The sequence below is a fragment of the Mirounga angustirostris genome, unplaced genomic scaffold, assembly GCF_029215605.1.
Source record: "Mirounga angustirostris isolate CCGP_5_RB_7025 unplaced genomic scaffold, mMirAng1.0.hap1 SCAF_6, whole genome shotgun sequence".
NCBI classification, from domain to species: Eukaryota; Metazoa; Chordata; class Mammalia; order Carnivora; family Phocidae; genus Mirounga; species Mirounga angustirostris.
The window spans coordinates 114,811,049-114,825,666 of NW_026991714.1; the positions used below are offsets into that span (position 1 = coordinate 114,811,049).

Here is a 14,618-nt window from a genome sequence, read left to right on the forward strand (position 1 = left end):
GAGCATGAGAGGGAGAGGAGGGTCAGAGGGAGAAGCAGACTCCCCGCCGAGCAGGGAGCCCGATGCGGGACTCGATCCCGGGACTCCAGGATCATGACCTGAGCCGAAGGCAGTCGCTTAACCAACTGAGCCACCCAGGCACCCCTTCTGCCCATTTTTAAATAGGATTATTATTATTATTATTTTTTTGGTGTTGATTTGTGTAAGTTCTTTATATATTTTGGGCACTAACCCTTTATTTGATATGTCATTTCCAAATATCTCCCTACATTCAGTAGGTTGCCTTTTAGTTTTGTTGATTGTTTCCTTTGCCATGTAGAAACTTCTTATTTTTATGTAGCCCCAATAGTTTATTTTTACCTTTATTTCCCTTGCCTCAAGAGACATATCTAGAAAAATGTTGCTATGACTGGTGTCAGAGACCTTACTGCCTGTGCTCTCTTCAAGGATTTTTATGGTTTTAAGTCTCACGTTTAGGTCTTTAATCCATTTTGAATTTATTTTTCTGTATGGTGTAAGAAAGTGTCTCAGTTTCATTCTTTTGCATGTAGCTGACCAGTTTTCCCAGCACCATTTGTGGAAGAGACTGTCTTTTTCCCATTGGATGTTCTACATTCCAATCTTCTTATAGTTTCCATTTATTTGCTGAAATTTCCTACCTTGCGATTATTATGACTATCTTTTCTTTTTAAGTCCCTGAATATATTTCTAATAGCTGCTTTAAAAGTCCCTGGGTGATACTTCCAACATGGAGTTCATCTTGGGGTCTGTTTGTATTGACAGTTATTTTTCTTGTTATAGGTCACATTTTTCTATTTCTCCAGATTTCTACTAATTTTAGTCATATGCTGGAGAGTGTAGATGTTACACTGAAGGGATGCTGCGTTATGTTTTCTTCCATTAAAAGATGATGAGTTTTGTTCTGGTTGGCAGTTTAACTACTGGAATCTCCTTTTGGTTCTGCCAGGTTTGCTTTTATTATTTGTTAGGACTTTTCTATTTCAGTTTTGAACTTGTTCCTAGTTCTTGGCTCCTGCTCTAGGATGCGGTTCTTACTTCTCTGTGTGGTCTTTCTGGACTGTAAGATGAATTCTCAACATGCTCAGTGAAGTCTTTCCAATCTGAATGGGATGTAACTCTAACCTTCCTAACGCTGCCCAATCTCTGCCACCTCCATTCAGTTCCCAGCCTTGGAGAAGGTGATCTAGGTCTTTTGAAATCTTACCCCATACATGCACAGGCAACCCTTGGCCAAGGACACACATGATGAGTTCCCACAAAACACATTCTTCTCAGGACTCTGCCCTGAACATTCCAGCCCCTTCTGTCTTACACATTTTTAGTTCAGGGAGATTATTGCCCCTGGGCCTCTGCTTGCTTGCACCTTGTCAGGAAGTAGCCATAGGCAGAAAGCCAGGGCAACTGTGGGGTTCACCTTTTATGTTATTCTTGTCCCAAGGACTGTTGTCTTCTGCTTCCTGCTACTCAATGCAGGAAACATTTGTCTTACATATTTAGAGTTACTTTCAGTGGGAGGGTACGTTCTGTAACAGTTACATTGTCATAAATGGAAGCAGAAGTATAATTGCTATTTTTGGACATTTTAGAAAAAATCACAGAATCTCACATTTCCCTTCAATAAAAATACACATGTACATGAACAATTCATTGTTCCCTGGCTGCTTCAGTGTCCGAGCCTGGTCAAGTGTCTCAGTAATAACAACTCATACTCTTAGAGCTCTTTCTAGTGTTTAAAAACCCACTTGCAAATATTACTTGATTTGTTCCTATGACATCACAGTCGTTCAACCCCACAAAGAAGAAACGACATAAAGATGTTAACTGTTCTAGTATAGTAGTGACAATTTCAACTGAGATTTTCAACCCAGGAGCCCAGCCTCTAACAATCTATCCTCTTAAGTCGGCAAAAGCAGGTCTCTCCTTCCTGGGGAAGGGTCTTGTCCCAGCTGCCAAGAAAATTAACGTTTCTTTTCCCACAGTGGTGCACAGTATACAGCATCATGGATCTTGGAAATAGTATAAGCAGAGATTTTAATTAGTTGCTTTAAAAACACTGGTGCCCATTCCTGCCTGACAAGGTGATTCTCATTCTGCTGTATGCACTGTGACGTGTCTCAGGGTGACCCCAAGTTGCCCCTCCTGTGCTTCCGGGTTTCCAGCTTCCAGTGTAGCTTCCTTTGTACCCATGAAATGAAAGCTTCAAGTAAGCATGCTGGTACCTCTGCCCCCTCTGGGGAATGGGCTTGGGGTCAGCAGGGGCATGTGGCCTAGGGCTTAAGCTGGACAGGTCTCCCATTTTGGCTGCTGTCTCCTGGCAAATTCACACTGGCAAGAGTTGAGTTTCGTTGTAACTGTGTTTTCATTTTTGAATCAATGTCAGAGCCTTTTTGCCTCCCATAAGAAAGGATGTTGCCCCTCACTTCTAGTTACTTATGAATGGTCAGTTGGTTGTGAACTAGGAACAGGTGATGAGCTAGCTTATAAGGATCAGGCATTCATGCTACCCACTGCTTTTGCTCATGTGGCACAGGGAGGTATTATGTTTGGGTGGACATGCTGGCTGATGTTACAGCGATGATGTTGTGGATAGGTGATATGAAATGATTCAAGTGATATGAAATGATTCAAATGAGCTTCATTTATCCATACTTTCAAGTAAATATACCTGAAGGAAAGAGCATTGTGATGCTGAGTTTCAGAGGACTTCATCCTATTATTTAAACTTTTCTTTCATCATGACTTCAGTGTTACCCACAGCTGGCCATCTAACACTGGAGGACTCCCTTGGTCAGTAGTACAACTTAAGTCTGAGGATGCAGGAGGAAGGAATCCAAGTGAAAAGCTCTCTCTGGGCCTGAGAGAGGGGAGGCTGATGACCCCATGCAACGTCCATGGATGCACTTTAGATGCATCTCTAACTAAATTCACCTAAGCACCACTATTGTCTGTGTTTACCAGAGGTTCAAGGGGAAGTCCAACTGGACAGCACAGGGCTAAATTGTGTGTCCACTATTCATTAGCTTTTCCTCTTTGTCCTTGGCCCCAGCCAGCACTGCTTGACCACTGAGCATACTGCCCTCCGGGGCCTTTCTACAGGGCTCGAGTCATCCACCAGAACTCAGGCAGTTCTGTTAATGTCTGGGTAATGGGCAGAAGTAAGCATCTGCTGACTCTCCACTTCTGCTTTCTCCAGGAAATGAGCAGAAACGCAGCTCAAGTGATTCATAGTGAAACATTATTGGAGACTAACAATGCTGGCTGAATCCTCTTCCCCCAGTCCTGAGGGGCTTTGGCTGGGGCTGGGGGCACCCACGCCACCTGACGTCTGCAGGCCCTGACCACCACACCTCTGGGTAGGTCACCTTGTTCTTGACCAGGCCACGCCGGGCCAGAGGTGGGCATGGAGGTCCTGTCTGTCAGGGAGGGGCCTACTGGCCGCCTCCTGGAAAGCTGGGCATGGGAGCACACATGACAACCGGTGCCTGATCTGGGCTTGTGGATGTGGGAGAGGAGGTGGGCTGACGAGCAGGAAGTGTGTGCTGGGTGGGCAGTGCCGGTGGTGGGGGCCACTCGAAGGCGTGGGTCTGCTGGGGTGTCTCTCACTGCTGGAGTTTGCCGAGCCGGGCTGGACTCCAGCTTCATTCCTCATCCTCCTACCTCAGGTCAAGCCCTTCCTCATGCTTCTGCTAAGGAAGGTGACATTCCACACCTGGGAGAGGCTGGATGTGGGCCTGCCTGTGCTAAATCCCAGGAATGGAGGGAGGAGGCTGACTGGGAGTCTCCTCTGCCCAGCCCCCACACAGGCCTCTGAAGGGTGTTGAGCAGTGTGGGCCACTTCAGGCCGGTCACCAAGAGAGCTAGCTTTGTCCAGGTCCGGTGGTCATTCCCGGAGGTCTGGTAAGTAGGTGCCTCTGCAGGCCTCCCTCTCCTCGTGAATTACCACATCAAACCCTAGAAACCTGAATAAGCAGGACCACCTGGCTCACAGAGAATTTGTTTTTCTCTTCTGAAATCATACCTTATAGAACACTGAACCAATCCTTTGTCCCAGCTTCTCTCAAGTGATGAGGAGCTAATCCATCAACTCGGGATTTTATGTATTACTCTTTCCAAGGATATTTCGATGTTGAAATGATATTCTGCAAAATCATCCATTCAATTATTTGAGAAATACTTATGGAGAGCCACTTCCTGCCAGCACTGGTAAAGGCACTGGGGCCAGTGGATGGGCCCAGTGGTGCTTGGTGCAGTGGGCTGGGGAGCAGGGGGTTGGGAGTAGGGGATCGGGAGGCCGGGAATGTGTGCGCCTTCTGGGTGGAGCCATGAAGGAAGGGAGGGTCTGAGCCTTGTGATTTTTGAGAACATTCTGGGGCAGGGGAATAGAGAATGTCAAGGTGCAGTGCAAGGAGGCCTGGTGGGGACCAGCAGGGCAGAGGTGGTGAGGGGCAGGCTGGGTGACCCAGCCAGAGAGGGATGTCACGGGTTCAGGTGAGGGAGGGCCTTCCTGTTCAGCATGAGGACCTGGGCTGTATTCCCCCAGACTTAGGGAACTTCTAAATGGTGAGTAGGTAGAAAAGAAAATTTAGAAACAGCGTATAGGGTATAAGAAATATCACCTAGGTGTTTTGTTTTGTTTTTTCTTTTCTTTTTATTTTTTATTTATTTATTTTAAAGATTTTATTTATTTATTAGAGAGAGAGAGAATGAGAGAGAGCACATGAGAGGGGGGAGGGTCAGAGGGAGAAGCAGACTCCCTGCTGAGCAGGGAGCCTGATGCGGGACTCAATCCAGGGACTCCAGGATCATGACCTGAGCCGAAGGCAGTCGCTTAACCAACTGAGCCACCCAGGCGCCCTTGTTTTGTTTTTTAAATCATCAGCACCTTTGAGGTCCTTCATAGGCTTAGCCTCTCCCTCTCCCGTCAGAGAATATGGTTGTCCAGAATTTGGGGCTTATTGATCCCTTGCTTTTCTTTATAGTTGTGCTTCATATATTTAAATTGCTAAATATGTGTTATTTAGTTTTGCATGTTTTTTGGACTTTGTAAATAGGAATTAAATATCCTTTAAGACTTGCTTCATTTGCTCCACACTATGGTTCTGGAATTCCTTCGTATTGTTGCATGTGCTTCTAATTCATTCATGTTTACTGCTTGCTGTATAGTATTCTGTTATATATTTATATATCTTAATATATTTCCCCAAGTTAATTCTGGTGGGCACTTGGGATTTTTTTAGGTTTTGTTTTTCTCTTATAAGCTGTTAAGTGCTCCAGCACTAGAAAGTATTGCTAGGACTCCCCTTGTGCATATATCCCAGGGTACTTGTGTAAGAATTCTCTAAGGTATATGCCCTGGAAGTGGAATTGGTAGGTTTACATATCTTCACCCTGCTGGATGTTACCAAATTGCTTTCTAAACCAATTGCACCATTTTACCAATCCATCAGCAATACGTTAAAGTTTCTGTTGCTCCACATCCTCACCAACATTTGATATTGCTGGAGTTTTCATTTTTGCCAATCCAGTGAAAATGACAATCTACCTAGGTTTTTAATTTGCATTTCCTGAATTACTAAGGTTGGGCATCTCCTTATATGCTTATTAGCTATCGCGGATTCCTTTTCCCGTTCAAATCTTTTGTTCATTGCTCATTGGCATCATCTGTCTCTTCTACCCTACTGACTTTCTATAATTTAATACATATTTGGATATTAATCCCTTGTCAGATATGTATATTATATTTTTCTCTTGTTCATGCCTTGTCTCATTATATTCTTTGCAATTTCTGCTAGTCGAATTTCTTAATCTCAAATGAGCTTCATTTATCCATACCTTCTTTTATGACATACGTGTGTTATCTAAGAAATTCTTTTCCACTACAGTCATAAAATTTTTCTCTTACATTATTTTCTTTTATAATTTTTCCTCTTACATTTAAGTATTTTGTCCCATCTAAAAATGATTTTTCTGTATGGTATGAGATAAAGGGTAATATTTTATTTTATTTTGTTTTTCCCATATGAATAACCAAGAGTGTTAGCCCTATTAATTAAAAAGGCCATTCTTGGGCGCCTGGGGGCTCAGTTGGTTAAGCATCTGCCTTCGGCTCAGGTCATGATCCCACCCACAGTCCTGGGATCGAGTCCTGCATCAGGCTCCCTGTTCGGCAGGGAGTCTGTTTCTCCCTCTCCCCCTCTCTCCACTTGTACTCACTCTCTCTCTTAAAGATAAATAAATAATTAATTAATTAATTAATTAATTAAAAAAGAAAAAAAAGGCCATTCTTCAGCCACTGATCTACACCAGCTCGGTTGTAAATCAAGTTGTCATGTATATGAAGGTCTGTTTCTGGGCTCTCTATTCTGTCCATTTGTTTATCCTTTTGACAGTACTATATAATGATTTATTCTAGGCTTATAACAAATTTTGATATCTGAAAAGAATCTCTTTATTTTTTTTCTTCTTCTTCCATTCTGTCTTGACATTCTTGGTACGTTCTTCCTTCATATGAATTTTAGAAAGAGTTTATCAGACTCTACAAAAAAGCTATGTTCAGGTTTGATTGAAAGTGCAATTTGGAGAGATATACTGTCTTTATGAAAGTGACTCCTCCAATTCATGAACATGGTTTGTATCCTCATTTTTTTAGATGTTCTTTAAAATATTTAAATAACATTTTATAATTTTGCTTATAAAATAGTGCATATTTTGTTTAGAGTTATTCCTAAGTGGTGTATATTTTTATACCATTTTAATTGTTACTAAAATATGTATTTCTGACTTGCTGATGTATGCTTGCAATTTAAAGAAGAATCATTTTAGCTGTTCTATGGGTAGCAAAGGAAGAAGCAAGGCTATCAGTTAAAAGGATGTTGTACTAATTCAGGCTAGAGGTATTGATGGCTCATTCCAAAGTGATAGTAGAGATCATGAGAAGTGGTCAGAGTTCTGAGGTTCTAGATACTTTCTGAGTGTGAGATTTGATGACGTTTTAGTGTAGTATGTGGGAGAGGGAAGTTGAAAATGACTCCAGAGCAACAGGAAGAATGGAATTGTCACATTTTGAGCTAGGTCAAGGGCAGAAGGAATATATTTACAAAGTGGTGGTTATTCCAGAATATAGGTTTGAACAGATAAAGGTAGAGATGTATATTCCAGAATATAGGTTTGAACAGATAAAGGTAGAGATGTATAGAGATCAAGTGTAGAAATGAAGTCTCGGCACCTCCTGTCCCCATGTGACCTTCATGGTAGAAAAGTAAGACAGCCTGGTCACCTGGGGGGTAGAGGGGAGATATCTTGTGCAGGAGGGAAAGAAAGAAGATGAGCTCCTTAGAGTTCTTGAACCACACTATAGAGGTTTTTAAAATTTATTTATTTATATTTATTTATTTATTGCGAAGTGGGGACTTGCATTTATTTATGCAAACCATCAAAATACATGTGCATTCTGCACCTGAACTGATGTTTCCAGGCAACACTCATAAGCCCTTGGCTGATGGCCCCATTTGAAGCATCTGCACACCTGTTAGAAGCTACATCTCGAAGTCTAGACCTGTGTGCTATCTAACACAGAACCTCAAACCACACCCGAAATACAGCCAGTCTAAACTGAGATGTGCGGTAAGTGTAAAAGGCACATCAGAAACCAAAGATGTTACAAACAACAAGAAAAAGAAATGCGAAATATCTAATTGATACTTAAAAATATTGATTGCATGTTGAAATGATAATATTTTGGATACACTGGGTTATATAAAATAAATTTAAAAAATATACTCGAATAAATGGCTTAATTAATTTCGGCTCCTTACTTTTACTTTTTAAATGTGGTTACCAAAACAATTTTAAGTTACGCATGTGGCCTGAATTTGTGGCTGGCTTTGTATTTCTTCTGGGCAGTACCCTTCAGAGGTACTTTGTGTTCCATGGCCAGAGGGTTTTGCGGGAAACACAGTTCAAGAAGGATGGGAAGCCAGAGAAGTGAAAAGCCACTTGTCCCAAATAAGTCCAGGGAGAAAGAGAGTATGGAGGGAGGGTAAGAAGAATGGATTTAGCGGAGGGGTGGACGAACCATGAGAGACGATGGACTCTGAAAAACAAACTGAGGGTTCTGGGGGGGGGGGGGGTGGAGGATGGGTTAGCCTGGTGGTGGGTATTGAGGGCACGTTCTGCATGGAGCACGGGGTGTTATGCACAATGAATCATGGAACACTTCATCTAAAACTAATGATGTAATGTATGGGGATTAACATAAGAATAAAAAAAAAGAAGAAGAATGGATTTAGTACTTAAAATAAAGCAGACCCTGGGTAGGGCCCTGGTATTTGCCATCTTATTTAATCCCCACGAGGAGCTCAGTTTCGTTCCTCCTATTTTACAGATGAGGAAATGGAGGCTCAGAGAAGTAAGGTCCTTCATTCTCAGACAGTAAGTGATTCAGCTGGGATTTGAACTTAAAGCCTGTGCACTTTGAATTAGGTGCCACCACCACTGTGAGTTGAGGAAACACTTCTGGAGAGGAATAGTCAAGATTTGGCAGAAGTGTGGAAACTGCTCTTTCCCTTTAGCGAATGGTTCATCCTTTTTTAAAAAATTCATCTTTGCAGATGATTCACAAAAATATTGTGTGGGGATCCTTTTTATCCCAGCATTGCCCATAACAGCAACAGAGACACCCCACGCATCCCGTGATTAGCGAGTGAGAGAGTCAATTATAGGCAATAGACCAAGAGCACGCTTCTTGGTCATTAAACCTGATAATTTAAGGGAAAAGGCAACATAGACTATGTTTATGATATGATGATGGACGATTGATACAATGAAAGAGTTCATACATCAGTTATAAGTCAAATATGCTTCGACGTGAAAAGTAGTACGTGGAAAAAAGGAAATAGCTGTTAATTTTTGTGTTTTTAACATGATAATAATAATAACGATAACAATAGTAATAATAATATTGCCCAAGTAGCACTCCAATATGGCTTTTTAAAGGATAGGCACAAAACATAAAGAGATATATAAGCATAGATGAATAAAGATGCACACATGAAGAAACTGTTAGGGAGGTTGGTCAGAGCATATCAGGAGTCAGTAAGGTTCAAGCATGCTACAGTGAACCCACAGGCTTCCTCCTCCCACTCTTCGGGTGGGAACCAGATCGAGGAGTGAGGGGCGGCTGGCAGGGAGATGGACGGACTAAACCAGGGCCCAACAACCCTGCCGCTCTTCCTGTGTTTCTGCCCAGAGCATGCAGAGCACCCCTCTACTGGAGTGGTTGGGGGGGTCGTCCACCTCCTTCACAGGTGCGTGAGGCTCTCACCTTCTGTAGTGCATCCAGCACATGTGCAGGGGTGGGAAGGGACTGCTGCCAGGAGAATCCAATCAGGATGGGCAAAAGTCCATATATTTAAAAGGGGAAAAAACCAAACAAAGCAGGGGCAGTACTCTGCAGTCAGAACACAGAGCCTTGTAACTTTTAGTTTCTCCTTTCACATACCTGCCTCCAGGAAACATTTAATTATGTAAATTAATGGGGGGAAGGTACCCCCCCTCCCGGAGTGATTCCACTGCTTCCCTTTGCGGAAGGGATCTCTCTCAAAATCTCCCATCTAAAACATCACCTTGGTTCCAAGAAATACTTCTTCCCTCACACAATTTAAGTGTCTGAATAGTCTCAATTTTGACATGTGTATTTAATGTGATGATGCCCTCCCCCCACATAATTAAATAATTGTGTCATTTTATCATTGATAGAAACTTGGGGTTGAGGAAATATAGGAAAGAGAAAGAGAAAGTGTATTCATGAATAATGATCACACAAGGAAGAAAGTGATGGGTGCTCCAGTTATTATAGGCAGTACGTATTGATAAATTTGGGAATCACTTTTATCCTGTTTGACTCCACACACGGCGTCGGGGCACAAGCCTTTCACAACCAGGCTCCCCCTTTCACCTGCCCCTGGAGGTGATCAGAACCCTGAACACCTGGGTGTAATTACTAAGCGAGATCTTGTAGTATGGATGTACGATTGAAGACTGGGAAGTGCTGTCATTGAGTAAGGGGGGGAGGGGGCCTAGGGAGGGAAGGATAGATAGGGGACTACGTGACTAGGCTCATTTAGGGGACCACATGATCAGGCTCACCCTAAATCCCAGAAATGCTGAGGCCTAACGAAACCAGAGATAAGAGAACAAACCAGACCCCCTGCCCTGGGCGTCAGACGTGGGGTCTCTTCTGGTATTCACATTGTGACCACAAGAAATGACCAGACCCTAAAGAAGAAGTAAGCCATGAAAGATGTTATCACCAGTCCTTACTCAATGGTGCTATCAGTGGTAGAGACGTTAAAAAGATTTAAGTTCGGGGCGCCTGGGTGGCTCAGTTGGTTGGGTGACTGCCTTCGGCTCAGGTCATGATCCTGGAGTCCCTGGATGGAGTCCTGCATCGGGCTCCCTGCTCAGCAGGGAGCCTGCTTCTGCCTCTGACCCGCCCCCCTCTCATGTGCTCTCTCTCTCTCATTCTCTCTGTCTCAAATAAATAAATAAATAAATAATCTTAAAAAAAAAAAAGATTTAAGTTCCCTGGTCAGTTTTCAATAAGAGACCAACCATAAAAGCCCTCAGTGACAACTTGTTTGGGATCCCTCTCACTCCTGAGAGATTTTGCTGTTTCCTTGCTTAATAAAATTCTATCGCTTTGCTCACTCTCCTTTGTCTGTGAGATTCGTTCTTTGACTCTGTGAGACAAGAACCTCGCTCTCCTGCTTCATTATGTGCTGGTAGTGACTCCTTTCTAATCACAGGATGGCTCAGTGGCTCTGGGAGTTTGGAAGTTGGAGAGAAGAGGGTTATTTCTCGGTTGGGGCCTCAGGGATGCCTGGCCAAGGAGGCAGCCAGGAGCTGTGTTTGGAAGGTGACAAGACTGGGTTATGTGGAGCTAAAGGAGGGGCATCCCAGGGAGAGAATCCTGAGTAAAGGCAAAGGATCAGATTATGAGTAAACAGTTCATTTGTCCAGACCCCATTGGAGGTGCAGTGGGAAGTGAGGCAGGAAGGAGGTTGGGCCATGTCATTGAGGGCCAAGAGCTTGAGAGTGTTCCTTGGAAACATGGGGAGCCATTGAAGATAATACAACAAGGGAGTGACGTGATGGAGCTGTGCTCCTCAGTCTGCCACTGCGGGATGAGTGGGAGACGGTGGGAGACTGGAGGCAGAGAGGCCTGCCAGGGCAAGGCTGCGGAAGAGATGAAGCAATGGTGGGCTCACGCTGGGCTGCTAGGAGATGCCCCGCAGAGGGCAGGCAATCCATCTCATCCATTCGTGTACTATTTTGAGGTTCCTTAACTCCTTTTGATCCTCCTCAGGGCCATTCTCGCATTTCCTGTGCACGTAGAAGAATTAGGTCTGGGTAAGAAAATATCCCTGGACACATCCAGGAACTCACTAGCTTATAGGACACTCTTTTGGGTTAAACACATATCCAAGTGTCAGAAGAGAAATGTGAAGGCTCTGAACATGAAACTAATTTGAAAAGTAAAACTTCATTGGCAGACAGACCCTTACGGAGTATTACTCCAGGTGCTTCGTGTTACAGGTGGGGAAGTGAGTCACCTGCACCGCTGAGTGTGAGCTTTCAAGTCGAGGGTATGGACCAGGGGCAGTTCCGTTCCTTCCATGTTTAATAATCAAACGACCCGCCCCACAGAGAAAGCTGTAGGGAGCCACAGTTCTGGTGGCTTGTTCTGGAGGCTGAGTGTTTAATGCTGGGTGTGCTAGGCTGGTGGCAGCTCGGGAGGGGCCAGCCAGAGGGTGCCCACCTTGGGCCCGGGCTCAGGAACTGTCGGCCTCTGTGGTTCCCGGAGATCAGCTCTTGCCTGTGGGGATGGTGAGATCCCCTGGTTCTGGGCCAGCTGGCCTGCCATGTGAGCTGGGACCACACAGCAGACCGGGCACCAGACCTCCTTCGGCCAGGGATCAGCAGCACCTTCGCACATCCAGCCAGGCTGCCAGCAATAAGAGTTTCCAGCTAGAGCCCAAGGTGACCTCAAGATATATTCTTACCTCTGTTGTTGGGTCGTGCCAACCTGGACTGGTGGATGGGCGTGAATGGCTTCGAAGCCAGAGAAGTCTGGGTTTGTCCTTGATTCTGGTGCTTATTAGCAGTGAGTTCCGATAAGTTACCAATTTCCTCTGAATGTCAGTTTCTCCGAGTCTTGCTTTCCCCCCTCTGTGTCATGGGAATAATAATACCTACCTTACAAGTTTTCTAAGATTGGAGAACACGGACAGCTGTGCCAGTAGAAGCTCATTCAGTGGCCAGATGTCCTTAAGCAACACTTGCTTAGGTTCTGGCGGAGAGCAGGCCACTGACGAGCTCCTACAACGGAGCGGCTCCCCGATTATGGGGGCTGGGCTTCTTGTTCCGTGGGCTGCTGCTAGCCCGTATCTTTTGTGCAGACGGTGACAGCTCGGTTGCAGCTAGGCTTAGAGGGTCTGGCCAGGGGAACTGCTCCCTGGCTATTTCGGGCAATGTGGAAGTCAGCGCACATACCGAGATACAAAACCAGGGAGCTTCCTGCAGGATGCGGCGAGTTCCTACATTCCGTTGCTGCTGCATGAACCGCAGAGGTGTGTGCTAAGCGGGAGTGCCTGGACTAGAATCAGAAAAGGGAAGTTACAAAGGCCATGGCATGTGCAGGCTGCCCAGTTCCCGTCAGTCAGAGCCCCCATCTTAGTCTTCATGGGGGAGTCCTCAACTTCTGGAAATAACTGAGTCATTTGAGGCAGGATGTAGGCCCCTGGGCTCTGCTGTTCTCCGCCGGTGGGAGCTCTCAGCCCTTGGCTGATGGAGGAGGTGGACACACTTGCTAACTGAAGAGGGCTCGGGGCAGCATGCAGGCGGCAGGGGTCCTTGCGCTGTGACTCGATGTCAAGGCTCTCAGGGAACCTCCAGCCCTGCTTGTTCTTCTGTCGCCTTCAGTCACTGTCTGCAGGGACGCTCGCCACAGGAGGGGTCCCCCTGCCAGTGCTCTTGGACTTGCCCTGGAGTCGGCTCTTGGGAACTGCACTCCTGCTCCTGGTTCCCACTCTTTATCTTCAAGATGGCCAACTTGCCACCTCTAGCTTCGTCTCTGTGCATCCCAGGACACACCTCCGAAGCCTTGATTGAATCCACTGAGTATCCTGCTGTCCATTCAAACCAGGGCCTCGTTGTGAGAAAATCTGAGATGGGACACTCTCAGCAGACAGGCCAGGAAGGGGCTGATACAGAAGAGAAGCCAGGTTTAGGGTGGGGGCAGCTTGCCCTGGCTGTGGGGCTGGGCCCTGGAAGGTGACCGAGGCCTCAAGAGCACCCCACGGAGAGCTATCTGGGCTTCGGCGGAAGTGCGGGCAGATTTTAGGAGCCCCGAGCAACGACACACACAGTGGGAGCAGGCTAGGGTGGGGCACGTGCGGCGGCTGGTGTGAGCCCCAGGGCAGGAGGCACAGGCGCTCTGCGGACACCTGGCCTGGACCGGACGTGCTCTCGCATATATCCCCTTGCTTAACTCTCTCCACAGTCTTTATTTATTTATTTATTTTTATTTTTTTTATTTTTTTTTAAGATTTTATTTATTTATTTGAGAGAGAGAGAATGAGAGACAGAGAGCACGAGAGGGAAGAGGGCAGAGGGAGAAGCAGACCCCCTGCTGAGCAGGGAGCCCGATGTGGGACTCGATCCCGGGACTCCAGGATCATGACCTGAGCTGAAGACAGTCACTTAACCAACTGAGCCACCCAGGTGCCCACTCTCTCCACAGTCTTGTGAGAAGACACTGTTCCCATTTTACAGGTATAGGCATGGAGGCTTAGAGACTGTAAGTCACTAAGGCAGAAAGCTAGGAGAGGTAGAGCTAGGATTTGAATCGGATCCGTCTGAGGCTGCTTCAGGTCTGCCCTTGGAGCTGGGTGGGGATGCAGTGAGACAGATCCTGCCCAAAAGTCCAGGCTTGGGGTGGTGGCTGTGTCTTACTAGGGAATCAAGGCTGCCATAGGGCCAGACTCAGAAGTCCCGTTCCCAGACGTCCTGAGCTGGCCTGCTGGCCTTCTGGCACCCTTGGCCCCTGCCCAGCTCACAGTCAGTCCAGGAGCTTGTCTGGCCTCCACACACAGCTCCTCATCTCACTCTGGGGTTCTTTAGCGAGGCACTCCTCCAGGGGCTGGCGACCTCTTCCCAGGCCCCTCGCCTCTCCTGGGGACACATGGCAATCACCTGAGACCTTATAGAAAACACGCTTGCCGGGGGCCCACCCAGACCAATGAAGTGGTCATCTCCGAGGAACAAGGCCCCCCGGGGGGTTCTAGTGTGTGGCCTGGGTTGGTGAGGATTGCTCTGTTTCTAGACGCATTAAGCCATTCTTCATCCCGTCAGATTCTCTTGGATGTCCCTTTGCCTCTGTGTTTCCAAAGTGACCCTTCTAGCCAGACTGTTCCTCATCTACACCTGGGGTGTACTTTAGTCTCCTGGCTCTTCTTGCTTCTTGTCTCTCCCTGCTCCAGGTCCGGCTTAGTGCCAGCCAGGAATAACATTTCTAGAATGTGTTTATTGGGTTGTTC

General features: G+C 46.0%; 1 protein-coding gene across 1 annotated transcript in view; it reads left to right on the plus strand.

Moving 5' to 3' along the window:
• Positions 1-3,260: 3,260 nt before the first annotated feature.
• WDFY4 (WDFY family member 4) overlaps positions 3,261-14,618 on the plus strand; it is a 291,643-nt gene continuing 280,285 nt past the window's right edge. The window contains exon 1 of the mRNA XM_045878280.3: positions 3,261-3,374. The gene's annotated coding sequence lies outside the window, so the exon portion shown is untranslated. The remainder of the gene's footprint in view (positions 3,375-14,618) is intronic.